The sequence below is a fragment of the Triturus cristatus genome, chromosome 1_1 (assembly GCF_964204655.1).
Source record: "Triturus cristatus chromosome 1_1, aTriCri1.1, whole genome shotgun sequence".
NCBI classification, from domain to species: Eukaryota; Metazoa; Chordata; class Amphibia; order Caudata; family Salamandridae; genus Triturus; species Triturus cristatus.
Window position 1 is genome coordinate 874,749,730 of NC_140579.1, and position 25,168 is coordinate 874,774,897.

The 25,168-nt window shown below is 44.4% G+C and overlaps 1 pseudogene; it reads right to left on the reverse strand.

The window, feature by feature from the left end:
• Positions 1-6,279: 6,279 nt before the first annotated feature.
• Positions 6,280-25,168, reverse strand: part of LOC146871220 (uncharacterized) — a 167,761-nt pseudogene continuing 148,872 nt past the window's right edge.

Consider the following 25,168-nt stretch of genomic DNA (forward strand, 5'->3'; position numbering starts at 1 on the left):
TTGTCCACTTCTTTTCCTGTCAGGTCGGGTCTGACAACCTGGCACTGACCCACCAGCCCCGGGCCTGTATCCGGTGGCTGGACAGGAGGCTGGGGTAGGCTTTTCCATACCCGGTCCTCCTCTTCCTTGGGGCTCTGTACCCTCCCACCTGGAGCGGTACCCCCTTCTAGAATAGTCAGGGCACCTGTGGCAAGTGTCCCGCACCATTCGCCCACCAGTTCAGGGGTTCTATCCTGCAACTGGGATTCCAGGTCAGGGGGGACACCCCGGACCTGGCCCTCCAACCTAGGGTCTAAACCCTCCAGGTGAACCGGGGTCAGAGGCGAGGACTCCCTCCCTCTGCACCCCCTTCCAGAGTTCTGCACCCTCCTACTCGGAGCGGTACACCTCAAAGACAAACTGGTAGAGACACTGCTTACAGATGTCCCTCCCTCCAGGTCAGGCAACACCTGCACCCGACTTCCCAACCCAGGGACCAACCCCTGCTGTTGAACACTTGCCTGGCGCACCAGGACTTCCATCACAGATGTGTCCATACTGGTAGACAGTACCCACATGGCCAACACAACGGTGTGGCCCAGTCCACCCCCAGGGTGTGACTCCTGCCCCCCTTCCAGGGGCAACCCTGTCCACCAGGACAACCAGCCACAGGGGCCACTGACAACTGTCAGTGATGAGAGCCAGGCCTCATGCCTGTCAGGCCTCTCTAACCTCTGTGGCGTCAGAAAGTGGGGGGCAGTAGCCCCAGGTGCCTGGCACCTTTACTCCACTCTCCCTCCTGCCAAGTCAGTTAGGGCATCCTGACACTGGCCCGCCAGCCCAGGGTCTGTACCCTCAGGCTGACCAGAGGTCACGGGCGAGGCTCTCCTCCCCCTCACTCTCCTTCTAGGGTCCTGCTCTCTCCTCCTCGGAGAGTCACCCTCAGAACACAACTCACCCACCAGTTCAGGACCTCTCTCCAGCAACTGGTCTTCCAACCTAGGGTCTAAACCCTCAGGTTGCACCGGGGTCAGAGGCGAGGACTCTCTCCCTCTGCACCCCCTTCCAGAGTGCTGCACCCTCCCCACTGGAGTGGTACCCCTGGAAGCCAAACCGGTCAGGACACAGCTTACAGATGTCCTTCCCTCCAGGTCAGGCAGATCCTGAACCTGGCCTCCCAACCCAGGGACTAAACCCTGCGGTTGCACACCTGCCTGGCATGCCAGGACTTCTGGGGACTCACACAGTATCTCCCCGAGGGTGACACATGACTCATGTGTCTCGTGACAGTCTGCCTGGCGCAGATCTCCCGGCCCCTGTCCACCTGACAGTGCGCGAAGATCCCCCAGGACAGAAGTGGTGTCACCATGGTCACTCCTAGGGGACTCAGCCCTTCTGGCTGGTCCCTGACCCACTCGTTCTCCCACTGGGGAACACATCCCCCTCTCACCCCTCAGTCTGGACTTCTGCACCCTCCCAACTGGAGCGGTACCGCCAGACACCAGAACCACTGGAGCTCTGTTTACAGAGGCTCCAGGTTCTCCTGACACTAGGAGATCCTCCTCAAATGGCCTACTAGCACTGTCTAGGCCCCCAACCTGGTGTTCCATTAAGGAACCCACCAGGTCCTGAGACTGGGTTTCAGGCACCTTGGGACCCACAGTCCCACACTCACCCCTTCTCCACTGAGACAGGACGTGAGCCCCTACACCCCTCCCACTACACTGGGACCTAACCGGGCTACACTGAACCTCTTCCACCTCACAGGTCTGGAAGATATCTGTGCCACTCCTTTTGGGATCACTCCCCAATGCCTCTCCAGACCTTCTGGCATCCAACCAAAGGTCTGCCTCCAACGCAAGCTCTCTGGAACCAGAGAACTCACACTCCACCGGGTGTTGGCATAGCTCTGGAAAACAGGGACTTAAAATATGCTCTCCAACAAATGAATCACACAGCCCCCCACAGTTGTTAACCAAGCTACCTTTTGCCTCACCCTCCAGTGCCTCACACAAGTACCCCACACCACTCTCCTGAGATTGGCAAGACAATACCTGACTGTCTCTGTCACACAACTCACACTCTTCTGGGCGGTCTTTACACTCACACACCAAGGTTTCTACCATGGGGGAACCCCTCTCCCTGTACCTCTCCTCTAGGGTCAGTAGAATGTCCCTCCCACCACTAGGAATATGGTCCCCTGTGCCAGTTCCCCAATCTACTTCAGGGACACTGCACCCCACAGGAACTACATCATAAACCTGAACCCCCTGGTGTATGTCAACCCCCTCCTTCAAGTTAGGTGCCACATCTCTGGGTGTTTGTACCTTTCTTTCAGCACTAGAAACTACAATCTTGCTGCCACCATCTGAGCTGGACTCCACCTCCAACTCAGCAAAGCTCACTTCTTGAGCTACCCTCTTTTCTGAGACACTCATGGCCTCAAGCCTCTCGAGCTCCAAATCAAGCTCCCTCATCCTCAACTCATGAGCCAAAAGCAATTTTCTTTCCTCCAACGCCTTTTCTACTTCCAATTGCTTCATTTTCATTTTCATTATTTCTAATTCATGGTTTCTCACCCTTTGATTCTCCTCCAACTCCTCTGGAGTGAGCCCTCTACTGGAATGGGAGCTGCCAGCCCTTGAGACTGGTCTGCCCATGGGCAGATCTTGGGGAACAAAACCATTCTCTTCATTTGCATCATCTTCCTCTTGGGCCTCCCACCAGGCCTTCAAGACTCTTTGTAGCACATCCTTTCTAGATCCGCTTTTCACAGGGCAACCAAGGTCTTTGCAGAATTGCTTGAGCTCCTCAACTCTGTATGAATACAAATCCGCAATGGAAAACTCCAATTCTGCCCTCTCACTTGTTGCCACCTGAGACATGATGCTCTTGAAGAGTTACTCAAAAATAGAATAAAAAATACAGTATGTGGTTGCGTATTGGTCTGCACTTAAACTAGTGATGTACACCAATTACTGTGGGTCAAGTACAAATACAAGTTCAATCCTCACCGCTGCCCACCAATGTTAGATCTGGGGGTCTCTAGTTGGCAGGGTAGGTACCACTGTCCAAGTAGGGACCCTTGCTTCTAGTCAGGGAAAGGGGGATACACTGTTAAGATAACCCCTGCTCACCCTCTAGGTAGCTTGGCCTGAGCAGTCTAGGCTATCAAAGGCAATGTGTAAAGTATTTGTACCAACACTCACAGTAACACAGTGAAAACACCACAGATTTACTCCACACCAGTTTTAGAAAAATAAGGTATCTTTACTAAAAACTTCACAAGACCAACTACTACAGACAAACCAACATACAATTAAAAAGATTACTTCAAAGATAGTTCAAGAGTTTGCAGAAAGTACTCCAGGATGTCAAAGTCAGTGTCCTGCACAATGCGACTCTCAATGCACAAAATGCGACACTCTTGTGCCCAACAGTACCTGTAGTTGCGATAAGGTTCCCAAAAGCTATCACAAGGAAGATGGCAAAGGCGATGTGATACTCCTGAGATCCTGGGGAGGCTTTGCAGCAGCCCTGCTTCACGCAGCAGAGGTGGATGCGCCGGCTCCGATCTGTAGGGGGAGGATGCGATGACTTTGGCTTTCGTTGTGTAGGTTTCTTAGGGGGAAGCTTCACGCACAGGTACGATGCGACGATCTTCGGTGCGGCGCGATGCGCGGCGTTGACTTCTGGCGCCGCAACCCTCGATGCGTCGCGGTGCGCGGGGCAGCGTTGACTTCGGGCGCCGCAACCCTCGATGCGTCACGGGACGGGACTCTGCGTCGACACACGCAGCGACTGGATACTTTCACGCACCGGCAGTGGTGTGGCTCGCAAACTGGTTCTGCGACGACCCTCGCAGCGTCAGGAATCTTCTCGCACCGGGACGATGCTCGACGCACTCGGCGATGCGGGGACTCCGGGTGCTGCGATGACGCCGCGATGAAATTCTCCTCGCACTCTCGTTCTTGCGACACGCAATCGGATGATGCGTTGGGTACCAGTTACTCTTTTTCACGCTTCTGCTTCCCAGCTCCCAAACACAGCAAAACGACCTCCTGAGGCCCCAAGACTGGGCAAGCACTCCAAGGCAGGTCAGAACTCCTTCAGCAGAGTTCCAGGGGAGCTGGTGGTGAAGTCCTTTTGTTCCTGGGACTTCTTAACAGGGAGCCAGCTCTTCTCAGGCCCTTGGAGATCAGAATCAAAAGAAGGGGACACAGCAAAGTCCTTCCCCTCTCCTTGGCAGCAAAGCAAAACAGCAAGCAGGCAGTCTTCTCCTCTTCAGTCCTTTTCAGATTTCTCCTTGGCAGAGGTTTCTTCTTAGCTCCAAAGTGATCTAAAGTTTAGGTGTCTGGGGTCCTCTTCTTATACCCCTCTAAGTCTTTGTCTCTCTGTGTTTCAGTGGGGGGATTCCCCTGCTCAAACCGGTTCCTGGGTGTGCTCTGCTCTGGAGCACCTGGTTCCTTTCAGAGTGAGGGGCAGGGTCGTTAGACGCTCAGCAGGAGGTGGAGCCTTCTTTGTGCTGGCAGAGGCAGAGTCCTCAGCCTGGCCAGAAGGGGGTGGAGCCAGCATTGTGCTGGCAGGGGCAGCCCTATTCAAACCCAGGGACTACTCCTCCCACCCATCTGAAGCAGATCTCCCTATTCACCCTGCTACTGACTCATCCAGGCTCCTGGAGCCACCTAGCCCATCACATGACACCAGTCAGCCAACCAGCACACAGGCACACAGGAAGGTTAAACAGGAGAATAGCTACTTTCTAAAAAGTGCTATTCTCACACAGTGAATTTAAAAACCATCTTGCTAAAAAGATGTATAATTAAATTCTGAACACAAAGATACCAAACTTGGATTTTCTTCTTGCCCTTATGGGAAGATAGGCATGTAAACAGCCTCCCCCATTCTATCCTATGGGCAAGATAGCCTCTCAGCAGTGAAAAACGAAAATGGCTGTAATTCACTACCAGGGCATGTTACACACCTCAGTACATGCCCTACCTTTCAGATACACTGCACCCAGCCCAGGGGGGCACCTAGGGCCACCATAGGGATGCCTGACATGTACAGAAAGGGAAGGATAAGGCCTGGTCAGTGGTTGCACTGGCCAGGTCGACATGGCAGTCCTGGACTGCACATAGGCACTGCAAGCAGGCCTAAGACATCATTTTAGCGCTACTCCTGTGGGTGGCACAATCAGTGCTGCAGCCCACTAGTAGCATTGGAATCACCAGCCCTGGCACACCCAGTGCACTTTACTAGGGGCTAACATGTGAAACAAATATGCCAATCATGGATAACCAATCAATATAACAATTTATACAGAGAGCATATGCACTTTAGCACTGATCAGCAGTGGTAAAGTGCCCAGGGTCCTATTGCCAACAACCACGGGTCAGAAAAAATAAAGGAGGAAGAAGCAAAAAGTTTGGGGATAACCCTGCAAAAAGGGCCGTTTCCAACAATATGGCTCAGAATGTACTGTTATGCCAGACCTAAAAATCTATGTAGGTTAATGACTTCTCTGCCATGGATGCAAGGATGTCACAGAGAACAAGGTCTGATACAGATAAAAAAACAAATGTGTGATGATGATCCTGGGGAACAGGTGAATTTTTCACGCCACCCACAATTTTAAGATCAATGTAAAAGGATGGTAAATATTTAGATGTGGTTGGTCATAGTTTGACAGTCAGTGAGAGTTACTAACAGTTACTGGGGGCAGTTGATAGTCATTGTGTGGAGTAGACCGTCATTGAGAGCAGTTGACAGTCATTGGGTGGCATTGGCAGTCATTGGGAGCAGTTGATAGTCATTGGGAGAGGTTTACAGTCACTGGGTTCAGCTGGCAGTCACTGGGTGAGGTTGATAGTCATTGGTTGGAGTTGACATTCATTGAGAACAGTTGACAGCCACTGGGACCAGTTGATAATCATTGGGAGCAGCTGACAGTCATTGGGTGAAGTTGACAGTCATTGGGAACTGCTGATAGTCACTGGGACAGTTGACAGTCACTGGGTGCAGTTCGCAGTCACTTGGTGAGGTTGACAGTCATTGGGATCAGTTGACAGTCATTGGGTGCAGGTGAAGTTCTGATCATTGACATGTTATATATTCAGACATGGTGGTTCTAAATAAACAATCTGAAGTCAGATTCTGTCTCAGGCACGGAGATATAGGCAGACATGTGTGGAGTCAGCAACTTTGATATGAGTCAATAAATTTTTGGAAAATGTTCACATTAACCCTCAAGGAAAATAACAGAAATTGGGACGCCAGCAAACTTCCCACAACACCTTCTTAGTAGAAAATCTCAGTGGTGCTGCCCAGCCTGGAATGGGATGATCCCAATGTCGACCACGTCAGGGAAACATAAGCGAGATCCGTGTCCATGGGAAAAGAAGAAAAACATATTAATTGTAGCTAATTGTCAAATAATAGCTTGCTGTTTTGCGCCTCCCATCATTTACCCACTACGTGGTAATGTTGGGTTGAAATAAATAACTTATGAGTATGGACACAGTATAAATTAAGGGCCTCATTTATGGGATTTTTTGCCATAGGGCAGCGGCAAAAGAAAAGGGCAGGAATGAGCCGTTATCTACAGCGCATTCCTGTCCTTTTCCCCAAGGCCAGCACACAATGGGCTGCCGTGCGCCAACGCAGGCACCTTTGAACCATGGTGCAAGAGTGCCTGCGTTGCGTTATGATTATTTTTGTGCAGGAAGGCAAACCTTCCTGTACAAAATAATCACAAGAGGCTTTTTCCTCTTTCTATGTGTGCTACAGAATGCAGCACACATAGAAAGAGGAAAAACGTGGACAATTAAAGATATTTCTCCTCGTTGTGCCTCCTTTAAACCTCCCCTGGGGAGGTGTAATTTTTTGGTGCTGCCTTAAACTTACGATTTCTCGTAAATCTGGGGCAGTGTCAAAGAGCCATGGATGCTGCTGGGAACACCCCCAACAACACCCCTAGAACGCCCCTTTCATGCAGTTTTCTGCGTGAAAGGGGCACATATTTATAATGCCATGATAAGCCACGTAACGGGCTGTATGTGGCCTTAATAATATGCCAGTGAAACATTGCGCCACCTGAACATAAAAAAAGTTACTTTCTGGTGGTGCAATAGTGCCGGTAGAGCCTCAAAAATTAGGCACATAGTTGTATTTATTTGCACGAGGAGAAGGTGTTTGTGGCATCCTGGGTGTTATAGTTATGTTTCTCTGACACCTGGTAATCTCTTGCCTATGGTGAGGTTGTAGGAATGCTCAGTCTGTTGCCTAGGTTAGAGAATGCCATGTTGTAAGAAGATTCTAACTACTGTGGCAGTTGGGAGGACAAACTGAGATTGTGTCAGAGTTGGATGTAGGACTGGATGGGTCCCATTGTACTTTATGAATAAACCTGCTTTTATCTGAAGAACTTCTTTCTCCTAATGGTTTTACTTCGATAGTAAGAAGAATCTCACATTGGCGTAGTCGGCAGCTGGACTTCAGAGGGACCCAACTCCCACAACGCTCTGTTTTCGTTTCTAAGGTACTGTGTTCACAGCTTCTGGGGCTGGGAGCGTTCGCCGTGAATGCTTATGACTGTGGTATCATAGCTGAAGTCTTCACGGGCTCGTCCCTAAGGGATAACTTTAAAATTTGATTTTGGGAAGGAAAAACTGCTTCATTAATAAAACATCGGTGTACCTGGCTGCAACGCTGTGTTTCGTGGAGGAGGTGTGCCCTTTTGGAGCTCTGGGGTTCAAGTGGAGTCTTCCTCGGGATCTTGCTGCTGCTTTGCTTGTTCGTAATCGTCTTGCTCGTTACTTGGGAGGAGATGTTTGTCCGTCGAGCTTGCGGTGCATCTGGTGACGTAATGGAATCCCACTCGGGCATTCAGTGACTGACGGCGTCGATCTTCGTGTGCGTCATCCAAGGAGTTCGTTCAGCTCACGCATGCGCAACAGTGGTGTTCAGCAAGGTCCTGTGACTGTTACGGAGTTCGTTCAGCTAACGCATGTGCTAAGCTGTTTCTGCAAGGGCCTGTGACTATGCCTCCAGGAACGATCGTCAGTTTCATCATTTGAAGTCTGTTTTTTTTCCTGCTTGTGGAGAAAACGATCGTCAGTTTTTTTTTCCTTGCCTGTGGAGAAAAACGATCGTCAGTTTTTTCTCATTAAGTCTACTCCCGCAATATTTGTGTTCAATATTTAGGGAGGCTTGTATGTTTACAACGTTATTCACAGTTTTATATTTTTGAATAACAGTGACATTTAAGTGTGCTTTCTTGAGATTCTGCTAGTGGTGGATGTTATGATTAATTTCTCTTCTTAGTTCTGTTGCCCTGCCATTTTGTTTGCTCATTCAACGCTGCCATCTCCTGGTCAAACTTGTGAACTCAACATTTCATTCTTTGGTGGTTTATATAGAAAATAATTCATATTCATTTAATTTTGAGTTCATTTTTCTTTGACTTTAACGATCTCATTCATCTAAATTGGAATTTGTTCTGCTGTTGCATATTTATTTGTATAAGCATGCAGAATGTGACTGCTCCTCCATTTTTTTTGTCTGAACCTGGTGAGCCAGCTATCAGATGGAAAAAGTGGAAGAAGGTGTTTGAGCGGTATGCTAAAGTCTGTGGTGCGAATCTGGGTGCAGAGCGGAAAACTGCTCTTCTTTTACATTGTCTTGGGTCTGAGGGTCAAGATGTTTTTGATCATCTAGCTGATCTCACTGCGGCGGAAGCCAGGGGTCTGAATGAATATGATGTGTGCATTAAGAAGTTAGATAATCATTACTTACCAAAGGTTAGTACGATACTTGAAAGGTATCAGTTTACTAAAAGGTTACAGAACGATGGTGAGTCAGTAGAAGTGTATGTTACACAATGAAGGAAGCTAGCATCTTCTTGTAAATTTGATCAATTATTAGAGGAGAGATTAAGAGATCAGTTTATGTTGGGGTGCAACTTAGAAAAAGTTTGTGAAGAACTCTGGCTAAGAGATGAACCCTCCTTACACGAGGTTTTACAGGTGGCTAAAAGAATTGAACATTCTGTAAAGTGTGTTGACACTTTGAAACGGGATGTGAAAGTTTCTGTTCAAGCAGTTAAGGAGGGTGTTGTAAGTAAAGATGTGACGAGAGGGGATGACTCAGTCAAAAATAAGCCTAAGGCCTTTGTGCCGAAATGTTTTAGGTGCGACAAACTGGGACATTATGCTAATGATAAAAAATGTCCAGCTCTAAAGGCAATTTGTGCAAAGTGTAAGCGCAAGGGCCATTTATCTGTTGTCTGTAAAACAAATTTTGCTCCTAGCATTGTCAAAACTGTAGAGACAGAGTCTCGTGAAGAAGATTTTGTATGTGGACAAATTGTGGTTCAGATAACTTCTGATGTACAACAAAGTATGAATGAAGAGCAAAGATCTTGTCCTTTGGATATAATACAAGTTGAGGGTGAATCTACAAAAGTACTTTTTGATTCAGGGGCTAAAATTACAATTGTGTCTAAAATGTTCTTTCAAACAAAGCTTGCTGGGAAAGTCAAATTACTGAAACCAGATATACGTCCTTTAGCATATGGGGGTGAACCTATACCTCTGTGGGGGTATTTTGTAGGTTTGATTGAATATGGTGGACGTTATGTTGCGGGTAAAGTATATGTTTCTCAAAAAGGTGATAGCATCATCAGCTGGTTTCACCAAGCAGATTTGGGTGTCATGTTAGATCCAGGGAGTCCCTCTCCAGTCATTCTTAAAGAGAATATTCAAATGCTTCATTTTAATGTTGATGGACAAGTTGTGAGTGACATAAAAAGGAAATTTTCAAGAGTGTTTAGAGAGGAGTTGGGGTGTCTTAAGGATTTCAAATTGTGTATACCTCTGCTTCCCAATGCTCAAACTTCTACGTGTAAAGTAAGGAGTGTACCTTTAGCGGTTAGGGAGGAGATGAAGAAAGAACTAGATAAGCTCAAAGATGGTGGAATAATAGAAGAGGTATCAAGCACTGAGTGGTTTGCTCCGGTTGTAGCCGCGCACAAGGCCAATGGATCTTTGCGTTTGTGTGTGGATTTAAGACAGCTAAACAAGTGGGTGATTGTGGGTAGGTATCCTCTTCCTAACATATCAGAGCTACTCACTTTACTTGGTGGAGCGAAGGTTTTTAGCATGATTGATTTGGCCTCTGCGTATCACCAGATTGAGCTTGAGATGTCATCGAGAGATTTAACTTCTTTTATTACGCCTTTTGGAACTTTTAGATTTGTTCGGATGCCATTTGGCTTAGTGTCGGCGGCATCTGTGTTTCAACGGGCAATGGAGAGAGTTCTTGATGGGTGTGATGGGGTTTGTGTCTATCAGGATGACATTTTGGTGTTTGCAAAGGATCACAAGGAGCATAGAAGGATTCTTTATGATGTTTTGGGGAGACTTGAAAGTGCCAATTTAACTATCAAGTTGGAGAAGTGTCATTTTGAAACCTCCTCGATTCATTATTTGGGACACACGATCTCAGGAGCAGGGATCTCTCCAAAGCCAGAGTTGGTTAACACGATTTCTCACATGCCACCTCCATCTTCTAGAGAGGAACTTATGAAGTTTTTTGGGATGGCTGAATACTATAACAAATTTGTAAAAGGTTTTGCAGAACATTGTTCAAGTATGAGAGCACTGTTGAGGAAAGGTGTAGAATTCAATTGGTCTCGGGAGTGTGATGAAGAATTTGTTAGGCTTAAGGAAAAACTTCAGAATGCACCTAATCTTAAAGGTTTTAATCCTTATAGGACTTCTGTAGTAACCACAGTTGCAAGTGTAAAAGGGTTGGGTGCAGTGTTACAGCAGGAGGGTGAGGAAGGTTTGGAAACCATTACTTTTATTTCTAGAGGTTTGAAAGATACAGAAACACGTTACTCAGTAATTGAGCGTGAGGCTCTTGCTGTGTTTTGGGCAATCCGGAAGTTAAAGAAATTTTTGTGGGGTACAAAATTCTTGGTCAAATCTGATCACAAGCCTTTATGTGAGATATTGTTGAGGAAGGGTATTGACCAGGTTTCTGGGAGAATAAGTAAGTGGGTCATAGCTCTTCAAGAGTATGATTTTGAGAAGAAATACATTCCAGGCATTGAGAATACTGTGGCTGATACTTTGTCTAGGCTGGTTGGGGAATCCAGTGTTGAAGAAGACATGGATGATTGGGTTGAGAGTGATGTGCATGTATGTTTGGTTACTGGAGGTATCATTGGTGAAGATCAGTGGCGGATTAAGCTGTCTCAGGATCCTGTTTTATCTGAAGTGATGTCTTTAATGAGGAATGGTTGGAACAAGAAAAATGCTGGGTCTTTGGAAGCTACAAAGTTTTGGGGTGTGAAGGATGAGTTGGGTGTGTGTGATGGGGTCTTGGTACGTGGTACACGTTTAATACCACCATATGAGGTAAGAAAGGCTCTAGTGGATATGGCGCATGATTCGCACTCAGGTATGTCAAAGACGAAAGAGCGACTTCGTGCCACTTATTGGTGGCCTGGTATAGACCTACATGTTGAAAGGGCTGTTAGAGATTGTAGTGTCTGTGCGGCTAGTGAGAAGTCGAAGTTTGTTCGAGTTCAACCCATGATCATCAGGGAACTTCCAAGGGGACCTTGGAAGGAAGTAGCACTGGATATTGTGGGTCCTATTCATTACAATGGACAACAGAGTTTTATAATAGTGCTTTTGGATTTATTCTCAAGGTGGCCTGAGATACAGTTTACATCTGGGATAGAAACTTTTCATGTTATTAAGTTTCTTGAAAATCTCATGGGTAGAGAAGGTTTTCCAGAGTCTATACTGACGGATAACGGGGTGCAGTTAGTCTCGAAAGAAATGGAAACATTTCTTAGGGATAGAGGCATAAAACATTAAAAATGTTCCCTGTATCACCCGGAAACCAACGGAATGGTTGAAAGATTCAATAGGGTGATTAAGGAGACGATTTCTTTGGCAAAAAATTCTGGGAAGAATTGGAAAGAACAAGTCGTGAGGAAAGTTGAAGACTATAGAATGACTCCACACAGCTCAACGGGTCAGTCTCCCTTTGTTCTTTTTAGAGGGAGGGCTCCTTGTACTCAGGTGGAACCTTCATGGGTTCGACGTTTGAGTGATACTTTTTCTAGTTCCGTTGAGGGTAATGATGAAGAGTGGAGAGAAAAAGAAAAGAAAAAATGTTTGGATAGGAAGGAAAATTTTGATGTGAGGAAATCTGCTAAAGAAACGAAAGTGAACGTTGGAGATAGAGTGGTTGTTAGACTTCCTGGTTCAAAAGTGAAATTTTCGGAGCCTATGCAAGTTGTCAAAGTATTTAATAATGCAGTTAGGACTCATGATCATAAGATCTGGAACTTGGGGAGGATTTTTGTATGTTCTGATGTAAATGTGGACAAAAAGAATATGTTAACAGATGATGCTGTTTTGTCTGAGCTTCCACGTAAATCAGTTAGATTACAGAGGAGGCCAGAATATTTGAAAGATTATTTTACATAATGTTTTTTTTTTTTGTGTTCTTTTTGATTAACGGGGGGAGGTGTGTGGCATCCTGGGTGTTATTGTTATGTTTCTCTGACACCTGGTAATCTCTTGCCTATGGTGAGGTTGTAGGAATGCTCAGTCTGTTGCCTAGGTTAGAGAATGCCATGTTGTAAGAAGATTCTAACTACTGTGGCAGTTGGGAGGACAATCTGAGATTGTGTCAGAGTTGGATGTAGGACTGGATGGGTCCCATTGTACTTTATGAATAAACCTGCTTTTATCTGAAGAACTTCTTTCTCCTAATGGTTTTACTTCGATAGTAAGAAGAATCTCACAGTGTTCCCGATGCATACATGAACCTATATTAGCTAATACTGAGAAGAATTATATTTTGTTAGTTTCTTTTGCACACCTTAACTCGGTATACCCTTCAAAACCAGATCCAGAATAGTGCCTACATAAGTATTCAAAATGTAAAATACACATTAATTCGTATGTTTCTTTCCCAAAAAAGACTTAAAATTGTATTATCTCAAAAATAAAGACACTAATATATGTGTCGCTAGCACTTGTTACTCTACTTACATGGTCGTACTTTCCTCTTTTTGACAATATAACTTTGAAAAAAATTAAGATTAAATCATACAGTATGCTCCTTAAGTCTTTTCATGTTTGCTGCGTCATAAGTGCAATCACATAATTTAGTATCAATATCAAACTAAATCAACATCTTTCTTTCACTTTTCCTTCATTGACATATTCTTGAACCATGTCTTTTTCTTTTCATCCTTGAAAAAGCCCCAGACCTAGGCGCCTGTTACGGGGCGAAACACACACTGCCTGAGCTCTGGTCCAACCTGCCATCATGTTAAATGGATGGCTAAATGTACATAACAAAATACTGATACAAAATGATATTGATTTTGTTTAAAAAACATAATACACCAGTGTTCTTCTTAATTTGTTTTTAAGAAAATACAATTTTGGCAATTTTTTATTCTAGTGATTTTGAATCTTTTGTGGAAAAGAAAAAAAGAATTAAGCTGTATTTTAGAGTTTAAACATTTTTGTAGGCACTTCCTGCTTTTCTCCCATAGTTGTATTTATGGTGGGCTTTCCTATTTAAGGGACCGCCTGTTATACATTTGATCAGATTTAGCACTTGGCATCCCTCGTACCCCATGAAAAGTGAGGTAGGGGCTGGGCTAGGGCAGCAGTAGACCTCTTATGCGGCTGGTTAAACCAAGCACCACCACTCATACATTGGTAAGTCAGTGCATGTGGAAAACCTAGTGCCTGCCTAGTTGGATGGGCATGCGTACCCTTGTGTCTCCATAAATGGGTGCCCACTGTGTAATTTAAAGTTTAAGGTTTGAATCCATGTACAATCTTGGGCATGTCATGTTTCCCCTTGGTGTGTTTGTAGCTCCCCAGCACTTTGAGCAAGGGCTATGCCTTATTCCTTGAGCACAGTTATGGAACCTGAAGCGGATGACAGATTGACCAGGAAATATCAGGATCTAAGGCGGGGTCTGATATTCTAGGGAAACAGTCGGAACACCGCAGCCTCAGCCACACGTTTTCCGACATTGCAAGCATAACCACGCTTGCCTCAACCACACATATGCCTTGACCATGCAAATGCATGGTTAAGGCAGTGCGCGGTCTAGCTGCTGCAGGAAGGGAAGCAGGAAGACCTTACCAGGAAGAGAGCCGTGGTGAGGTTAGTGGGGCTGGGCTGGGTAGTTTTCTGGGCTGGGGGTTCGGGAGAAGTTTTCTTGGCTGGGGGGTTTGGGGTAGTTTTCTGGGCTGGGGTAGTTTTCAGGGCAGGAGAGGGTTTGGGGGTTGTTATCTGGGCTGGGGGGTTTGGGGGTAGTTTCTGGGCTGGGGTTCAGGGGTAGTTTCAGGGCTAGGGAGGTCAGGGGTAGTTTATAGGGCTGGGGGAGGGTGGGGGTAGTTTTCAGGGCTGGGGAGGGTCGGGGTAAAGTTTTTAATTAGATGACAGGGCAGTGGAATGGGGTGGGGTAGTTTTAGGGACAGAGCAGGTGGTGGGGGTTTGGGGTACTGTTTGCTAAGGGATAGGGTTTTAGGCCTCAGGGCAGTTTTTAGGGCTTAGGGGTGGGCGGGTAGTTGGTAGGGCTCGGGGGAGTTGGGGTAGTTTTTTAAAATATGGGTTTGGGTTTTAGGCCTAAGGGCAGTGGTAGGGATTGGGGTAGTTTTAGGGACGACACAAAGTGTTTGTAAAGAGATAGGGACAGCGTGCGGGTTGGAAGGGGGACAGGGTATTTGGACCTCAGGGCAAAGGGGGGGCAGGTTGGGAGTTTGTAGCTTAAGGTGGGGGCTACGACCTCAGCCACGCATACCCCTTTACCATTCATGCCTTTACCACGAACTTACATGGTAAAGGCATGCGTGGTTAAGACACCTTTGTGGATTAGGCTGCGTGGTAGAGGCACGTGCATTTAGTCATGAATGCCTCTATCATACAACCGATATTCTACTTACTTCAGAGGACACATGAGAAAGCATGCCACACGTGAACTGGATAAGGTAGAATAGTTAGGCCCTCATTATGAGTGGCTCAGTGATAGGTGCCGTATTTATCGCACTTCATAAATAACAATACCGTGGTGTATGTTATTTTTCAGGTGCAATAAATAGCACATATTCCGTGTTTTGGGGGGAATAACATATGGGTTCTGGTGCTTACTACAACGAAGTTCGCCTGTCACAGTAAATGATGTAATCTTTTCACCTGTTAAATTCCAGGAGGTAGAACCTGCCAACATGTAATTAAGGGTGAAGAATTTAACATGCGAGGTAATAACCAGGTGCAGAAAATACCACAAAACTCAGTATTCCAAAACCAGACACTTAGCCACTCATATTCAGGAATTAGAAGTGAAAGGATGGAGTGAGTGAAGGACTGAATATTTCTTTTTGCTAGAGAAGTGCTTGAAAACCTTTAGGTAGAAGTGTGAAATCCTACAATAAACGACGGAGTTCTCACAGTTAACTGAAGTTTTCACTGTCACAGAACCCAAGGCTTCTTCATGTTGATGGAGTCGTGCAGATCACTAAAACTGTAGGACTGAGTGGCCTCATTGTTCCCTTCACTCAAAGGAGATACATTAATTTGTTCTGTAAGCGATTCATGCCTGCAGCGACGAAGATGCCTCCCTCCCACGGACTGTGAGACGAGCATACAATCCAGCGCACTGGCATCAGTAGGAGATATTAGGACTGGTAAACTGATCTCTCTTGAGTGATATCTTTTACATGAATATTGCCCGGCATAAATATTGTGTCCTAAATATAGCTTGCAAAAATATTGTCGAATTGGGTGTACATTTATTGGTATTAATTCCAATGCGTCTTGATTTTTGTAAATGATATTTAGGACACAATAATCTGACAAAGGCACTCTGGTACATGCCACACCGTTCAGAGCGCACTCTGTTCCATTTTGATTTTTTGTTTTTCGTTTTCCCTGTAGATTCCTTATCTAATGTCATATTTCTCATGGTAATGAGGGTTAGAGAGCAGATTCCTACATGATGATGGATTTTAAAAGTACTTCGTGCCCACTCAGTCACTTTCAGAGAATGCAGAGTGTGGCAAAGACATTACTCCTGTATTACGTTAATATAGTCCATTAAGTAGGTTTCCAACGTGAAAGAGGACACACACGAGAGTGAAATGCCAACCCCTGTACATTTCATGTCAGAAGGTCACAGTGCACATCCCAAAGCACTCCTTTGAAGGGTGATGGACGTTTTCCCACCAGAGAACATTGAAACACCTAATCTCTACTGACAACATTAAAATATACCCGACTGTTATTTATGTCTGTGTGCTTGATGCTTAGCAAGGCAGTCATGAGGTAAGGTGAGTGGATTTTCTGCTCTACAGCCCGTGCACAAGCGGGTGAGGTGTGGCGGTGGTGCCATTTAAAACTCACTTGGCTTCTTTGGCTTCCTTCACCTGTTGGCAGGGTGAGCTTGTTTTTTTATTTTAGAGTTTTATATAGCGCGTCTAAGTACCGGGTATCAGAGCGCTTTACATTAGCACAAGTTTCGTTACAGATGCACAGAAATGGTCAGCTTGTGACCAAGGGATAAGGCCACCCCTCTACACAGAAGATGGGTCCAGACCCCCAGCACCATAACTGCACGTGCCACAGGGCAGTGCACGGTGTGAGGCTGGTGGACATTGGCTAACACACCTGACAGCACTTGAAGCTGTCCACAACACGTTACTGAAAGTGATGATTAGGTCTAGCCATTATAAGAGCTGTAGGTGGGATGCTGGAGACCAATGTTATGAGGAGATTTGGAAGCTCCTGTCATCTGGAAACACAACTGATTCAAGAAACGTGCCATTGTGGTTGAAACCATAAATTCCTTTAGGAAGGACCCGAGAATGTAAACATGTATGAATGGAAGGAATGGAAATGAACAAACTGCAATGTCCATTGTACGCAGGATTACTCCTCGAACATGACAATGTGCCAAAGAGGTAACAATATGGCAATTTTATTCAAATACCTTCAGCACTGTATAGATTTTACTCACGCCTTTAGGGGGCGATGATTGCGCCGATGTGTCCTCACGCACAGAGGAGGCACCTGTGAAAAGAGAAGATGCAAACTGAATACGATGAAAACAGGTGGTGGACCTGTGCATGGTTTGGCGGTGTCTTGCCTTGCGGAGTTACAACATATAATCGCATATGTACAGTATGTGAACGCTAGATTATGTTATCACCTTTTATCTAGGCTAGAAGCATAGAACAACGAGTGGGAGCGGGAGCGGGAGCGCTACTCCCCTCGTGTAGCTCCCTATGCCATTAGCTGGTCTCCAGCCACTGAGACTTCTAATTCTGAACTGCTGCTGATAGTTCTGCAAGTTATTTACATAGAGAATCTGGGAAGATTTCCTACACATATTGGAGACTCATGGGTCTGTCGTTTTGCTTATCAGTAATTTTGAGAAGTGAGGCACACTGGTGGTTAGGAGATTAAGTTCGATGGTGTCATCAAAGGTGATAAAGTTAAAGGTGCTACTGAAGTGTATCCCTCTGTCCGGAAGGGATTAGGACTGAATAATAATGAAGCGTCAGGGTAGGGTTACCTGGCGTCCCTCAAGTGCACTCCGATTAGATCCGTTAGGAGTCAAAATGTAATCATGGGAGTTTAATAAGATCTTCCAATAATGGACTCTACAGTGTGTACTGATAAGTAACGCAAATTTTTTTATTCATTCAAAGAAACTTCAAAAACAGATTCCATCCTTAGTGGGATAATAAATCAGTACTTTAAGGTAACATGGTAATCCCGATGCATTTCGAGTCTAGGTGACTCTTCGTCAGGGGATAAATGTCCTAAAAATAAACGTAAGCATCAATGAACAAGACACTAGACATAAACATTGTAAGATTTGAGTGAACAAGCTAAAAATTTGTGCAGGCCCAAGAAAAACATGTCAAAAACATATATAATATGCTGGGCCAATGAGTTGAACACAAAATGGCAATCAAACCTGACCGGTGAATTGAAGTGCACAGCGTGTAAAAATGAGTGAACAGAAGGCGTCACGTATAACTACAAAGTGCGGTGAAAACCGGAGCAACAAAAAGGTGCAATGTATTAAAAACCAACCGGAAGGAAGGAATACCAAGTGCAGGAATCCAAAGGGGGGATATAACAGGGTGTCGAAAATGGTGATATACGTAAAAAATGAAAGGAGACAGATAGAAGGAAGGGCAAAGACGCGGTGTGCTAGTTTACCTTAAATCGAAAGCGGCGACATACAAAGCTATCCTCGGTATTTTCGTTATTCAAGTCTGTCGAGGTAAAACCACAAGGTCAAAGCCGGAATGGAAAACTTCAAAATGAAAAAGTAGAAGGGTAAAGAAAACGCGAGGTAAAGTGAACATAGGACTACCTCTTGGCCAAATGTGATGCAGTCAACCGATGCACCATGGAGAGTAGAAAGTGTCGAAGGAATACAATTCACTGGGTAAAAATACGTAATAATCCGTGAGGAAGATTTTATTATCTTATGCACAATTGACGTATGTGCTTTATATACATCCATTCTGCATTCGAATGGTATTGACGCTGTTGAATCATTTCTTATTGAACAACCCCTTGAGCTTAATCTCAAGGTTTTCATCTTAGAATTGCTTCAATTCACACTACACCACAGCTACTTCAAATGGAATAATGATTTCTTTCAGCAACTATCGGGTCCTTCCATGGGAAATTGTGCAGCTCCATGCTACGCGAACCTCTATATGCATAAATTTGAACGTGATCACATTTTATTCAATCCAGAGTGGCACGACAAGATCTTACAATTTTGGAGATATATAGATGATATCTTCTTGATTTGGCATGGTGATATTCCGGATTTACACCATTTTCTTAGATTCCTGAACACTGTTGATGATAGAATCCAGTTCACCTTCAATATGAGTCCTCATCAAGTACCATTTTTGGACGTATTAGTCATGAGACATGGCAATAAATTGAAGTTAGATGTATACAGGAAAGAGACTGACAGAAATAATTCTCTTCATTTCAACAGTTCTCATCAGCTTTCCTTGAAAAAACACTTACCGTATTCTCAAATCTTAAGGGTGAAACGTATTTCATCTACCACGGAAATCTTCGAAAAAAACAAAGATCTTCTTATTTCCAAATTCAAAGAAAGAAAATACCCTAACAATGTTACCACTGAAGCAATCGACAGAGCCAAACTCATCGGACGACCACAACTACTAAAAAAAAACACGAAATCAGACACCACCAACAGACCGGTATTTGTTTCTAAATTCTCTACCAAGAGTCAACAAATTAAAAGAGTGATTTTGAAATACTGGCCTATGATTCGAAATGAAAGTGATTTTAAAGGGATATTTAACTCTCAACCACTCTTTGCATATCAACGCACTCGCAACCTGAAAGAACTGTTATCTCATCCAACCCAACCCTCTGACGGCACGTACAAGGGAACAATCCCATGCCTGAATTGTGGGCATTGCAACAACGTCATTAAAGGCACACAGATTTTGCACCCCACTAAAGGTACACCCATCCGGCTACGTACAACTGCTACTTGCGACTCAAAACATTTGATTTACCTACTCAAATGTCCCTGTGACTTACCCTATGTTGGAAAGACAGAGAGAAAAATCAAAATCCGATTAACTGAACACAAAAGCAATATCAGAACCAAGTCTGAAAAATCACTAGTCGCCATACACTTCAACAAAGAGAGACATAATATCAGTCAACTCAGATTTCTGGTGCTAGAAGTTGTCATCACCCCACAAGGCACCGACAACACCAAAAAACTCTTACAAAAAGAACTCACTTGGATCAAAAGGCTCGATTCCTAACGGGTTGAATGATCGTTTGGGGTATAGTTGTTTCCTGTAATCTTAGTATCTCAATGTACTGTGAACTTTTGCTACTTTTAGTGTTGTTCATCTCCAATTGCCTTCCACAATTTGCCATGTTACACCAGCTCATATTTACCGCTTTTATTATTGTACACCCTAGGTGAATTGAATTTTTTACCCATCCATTATGTTTTTCTTAATTTCGTTATGTTACACCAGTTTTATTTACTGTTTTTATGATCGCACACCCGAATTGAATTTTTCACACATTCACTATGCACACCCGGATCTTTCCTCCGTTATTCTTGACTCCTTTACCCTTTCCATTATCCGTTTTTTTTCCTCGATTGGCTTTTCGATTTAATTCGCGCATCGCGGTATTCTGGTGTTCCATACATCTTTTACATTCACCAGTTCCTCTTGTCCACTTCGTTTTTTGTTTCCATTGATTCATCTTATAGACCCTTTATTACTCGTCAAATGGCCACTTATACATGACGCTTCTTCCTTTTCTTTTTCCAGTCCCATTTCTATTTTCTGCTTCCATATTTTTACCTGAGGAACAGTAGTCTTGTGAGACTTCGAGTCCCTTCTTTATTTTTCTGCCTCTATTACGTATTTTTACCCAGTGAATTGTAGTCCTTCGACACTTTCAACTCTCCATGGTGCATCGGTTGACTGCATCACATTCGGCCAAGAGGTATTCCTATATTCACTTTACCTCGCGTTTTCTTTACCCTTCTACTTTTTCATTTTGAAGTTTTCCATTCCGGCTTTGACCTTGTGGTTTTACCTCGACAGACTTGAATAACGAAAATACCGCGGATAGCTTTGTATATCGCCGCTTTCGATTTAAGGTAAACTAGCACACCGCGTCTTTGCCCTTTGTTCTATCTGTCTCCTTTCATTTTTTACGTATATCACCATTTTCGACACCCTGTTATATCCCCCCTTTGGATTCCCACACTTGGTATTCCTTCCTTCCGGTTGGTTTTTAATACATTGCACCTTTTTGTTGCTCCGGTTTTCACCGCACTTTGTAGTTATATGTGACACCTTCTGTTCACTAATTTTTACACGTTGTGCACTTCAATTCACCGGTCAGGTTTGATTGCCATTTTGTGTTCAACTCATTGACCCAGCATATTATATATGTTTTTACATGTTTTTCTTGGGCCTGCACACATTTTTAGCTTGTTCACTCAAATCTTACAATGTTTATGTCTAGTGTCTTGTTCATTGATGCTTACGTTTATTTTTAGGACATTTATCCCCTGACGAAGAGTCACCTAGACTCGAAATGCATCGGGATTACCATGTTACCATAAAGTACTGATTTATTATCCCACTAAGGATGGAATCTGTTTTGAAGTTAATTTGAATGAATACAAAAATTTGCGTTACTTATCAGTACACACTGTAGAGTCCATTATTGGAAGATCTTATTAAACTCCCATGATTACATTTTGACTCCTAACGGATCTAATTGGAGTGCACTTGAGGGACGCCAGGTAACCCTACCCTGACGCTTCATTATTATTCTGTCGTTTTGCTTCACATACTCCACTACTTCATTCTCTGTAGCATTGTACACCACCTGCTCCAGCAATAAGGCATCGACTGGTGTGATTTTACTACGGTAAATCCCCTCCCCCCCAACCCAGAGCGATGTGCAGTAACCACAGCTCCCAGTATGTTCTTAAAACAGTAGGGACCCATAACCGGGTGAATTTAGTGATTTAACAGCATGTCCAAGTGTGATCTTACATAGCTGCAAAGTTTCACACGTCCGTGTTTGACGCACTGCTCCAGTCCAGGGTTTTTCTTTGAATTCTGGGATTTTTAGTGGTTTTATAACAGAGTAAACAAGACTATAAGTCCCACAATTCACAGAAATAAACCTGGCCTGGAGCAGCACATCACGCATTAACCTAGGAAACTTGGCAATGCTGATCTTACTGCACTAATGCCATCTCTCAGTGAATTGGAATTAAAGACATGGACTATAATTTGTAAAGTGCTGATGCTACCCCACAGGGCGTCCGGGTGTTAGTAGTCTATTCCAGTTCAAGGAATTAAAAAGGTATGCTAGTTGAAATATCCATTTTTTAAAGTATTTTTCAAAAAGACCATGTGTCAGATTCCGATGAGGGCAGGAAGGCCTCCTACCTGCATCACAATGTGCCATTCAGATTCCTTTCCGACCAAGCCATTCTGATGGGCTTGGCCGGAAAGAAATCTGACTCGGTTTTCCTGATGGCTTAGGACGGGCTCGGAGAGCCCGCCCGCCATCCGGGAACCCTTCAGTACTCCCCTGAGCTGAGGGAGTACAAAAGAAGTTTCCTACTTCCTTTTTGTGCCTATCTTTCTGGGACAAAAAGGCAGGGAGAAACTGTATTTTAGGTTTCCCCAGAAGGGCCCCCATGGGTGTGTGGCCGCCGAATGCTGCCTCTTGTTGATCCCTGCACCCGGTGGCAGGCACCTTGAGGTGCCTGCCACCGGGTGCAGGGATGAACTGCGCCCCTGCTCTTTCAATGAGAGTAAGCATTCCGTTCGGAATGCATGCTCTCATTGAAAGGTATAGGCATGCGACCGAACAGGGTTTGGTCGCATCCTACTTGTAGGTCTGTAACCAACGACAGGAGGTCGTTCGGTTACAATTCCTGACTGATGTCAGACGGACTCCAGTCTGTCCCACATCGGAATCAGATGCCATGTGGTCAGCAGAGCCTTTTAACTCCAAAGGAAGAGGGTTCCACAATTTAGTGGACATGGAACTTCCTCACTGTCTGCACTTCATGAACATGGAGACCAACAGAAAGTTCTGTAAGCCAGAGCAAAGCTGGCAGTTATGGAGATACCTGGAACATTTTCCTCGGAATGTACAGTGGGTTAGCATTGTTCACAGCTTTGTGCTTAAAGCATAAGACTTTGAACATGATCTGCTTTTGTACCAGAACAAAGTGAAGAGATTTAAGGTGGGTGCTAATAGGCATAGGTCAGCAGCAGCGGTTCCTCCGTTGGAGCGGCAGAGCATCACCCCACTTAAATTACCACAACAGATGAAAAATACAATGGTAATTCATTACCATTTTATTTTTTATCCTCCCATCCTGATCCGACCGTTAGGATGGGGGCAGGGCCGCTGTTCAATGCAGCAGCAGCAAGGCTGTTTGAGCACTTTTCAAAGTGTGCATGTCCCTTTTGCCAGCTGTCTTGCGCCAGCCAGCCAGACATGCATAATTTGGAACCTCTAACCCAGCTGTCTTAAGACATCTGGGTTAGACTAAGTGCAGACCCCAGGGCACTGGAGACCACAGAGTGAGGCCACTCCCTCCAATCATGGTGCTGTTCTCACAGCATGAGAACAGCAACAGGATTGGTGCCCTCACTCCATCCAGTTCCTGAGAAGAGGTCCGGAGCAGAGGGCTTCGGTTCAGGCATGTTTTTTAATATTAATATTTGGGTTTGCGCCTGCTCCCCCTTCCTGTAGATGCCAGCCGCCGCTGTAGGTCAGGCGATCAGCTGCATTCTGAATCAGTTGAGAGCATTGAATATGGTACAGTGGAAGGCCTAATTATAGCAACATTCTGTGGTTTAGATGGTAAGATATAAAGGATTGCACTACAGTTTGACGGTAGGAGGTGGACACCAAAGGAAGGATTTTCCAAAAAAGGCAAGTATATAAAAGCAGGTGGCAGATACCTAAAGATATGAGCAGTAAAAGAGATGATTGTCAAATAAAATCTTTAAATTGCTTGTGAAGCATGCAGGTGTATTGGATAATCCTATTTCTTATAGCCACCACTATGGGTTCAACAATAGGGTTTGTTTGCCAAAGAATAAGATCAGCAATCTCAGTATCATAGGCATACAAGGCATGTTAAAACCTAATGACCATATTAGGGCAGCCAGTGGGGAAATGTCAATATTAAACAGAGTGGGGTGAGCACTGAGCCCTGACGGACTCCGCAACAGAGAGAGAAATATGAAGATTGGCCGGGGTGCATGAAACAGACAGATGGCTGTCGGCTAGTCCACTGTATCCAAAGTCGGTCAATTTACTGCAGTAGAGACATCTCCCTGTGTGTTGATACAGCAGTCGGGCCTTTCAAGGCGTGATGTTGCTGCACACAATTAGGAATCATAGAACATTTACATGAATGAAGCTTGAAGATCATGCTCTGTAATTAGCATTTTGGGTTTGCCACTGACCCTGCCCTTTTAAATGCAAACAGATTTATTTTACCTGAGTCCTTCCTACGTCAGTAACATGGACTCCGTGCACTGCTGTCAGATCAGAACACCAACAAAGAGGTACAGCAGGAGGGACAGGCTTGATTGCCATCAGCATTACTGATTGGCTACATCGACCAAGTACTTCTTGAAAAAAGGAAAGGACTGAGAATGTGACCTTCACTATGAAACTGTGCTGTTAACATGGAAATATCTCTTTTACCAGAGCTCTCCTTTGCTGTGTCTGTAACACGGATTGCCTGCACCGCTGTCAGTCCATTAAAATCAGATATTTCTTAAAAGCACAGTTGAACTGCTGCCTGCTCTATTAAACATCAGTTTTAAGTATTTTGACTCTAATTTGATATAATACTGGACACAGACAATTTATATGCTCAGTATTACCAAGGAGTCAACATAATTTAAGTTTGGCCTTCTCTCGCTGTCGTACTACAGCAAATTGGAGAACTGATATACAGACTGTCTGTATCTTCAGAAACACATTTAAAGTCACCTTTGATTCAATGTACACGTGATTAACCTAAAGTGTACGTCTATATAAAGTGTGCTTACTATTCTTCTTAGCATAAAACCACTTAAAACCTACAGCAAACGAACATTCCCTAGCCTGTGCTTTCAGATAAACTTTGAAATGTGTCCCTGATAAGAGTGAGCGATCCTGCTATTATGCTACCTAGGACAATAAATATATGTAACAATATATAAAGGAAAGAGTGAAAAAGCATATACAATCAAGTTTTAAAAACTAAATGATAACAAATACAAACATGTTAAGAAAGTAAAAAAGGATTCCATATCTGTGAAAATAACTCTAGTTGATCTTGAATATTATATATAATCCTTTCATGCGAAGCATTTTGAATCATAGCAGATAACCAGGACTCTTGAGATGGTGGAGTGGAAGATTTCCATTGTCTTAATATACAGATTTTAGCAGTTGCAAGCGCGGTATGTAAGAAACGAGATTGTGGTTTAGAAAGAGTGGGAACATTTCTGAAATCATGTAATATAATATTAGCTGTGGAAAGGGG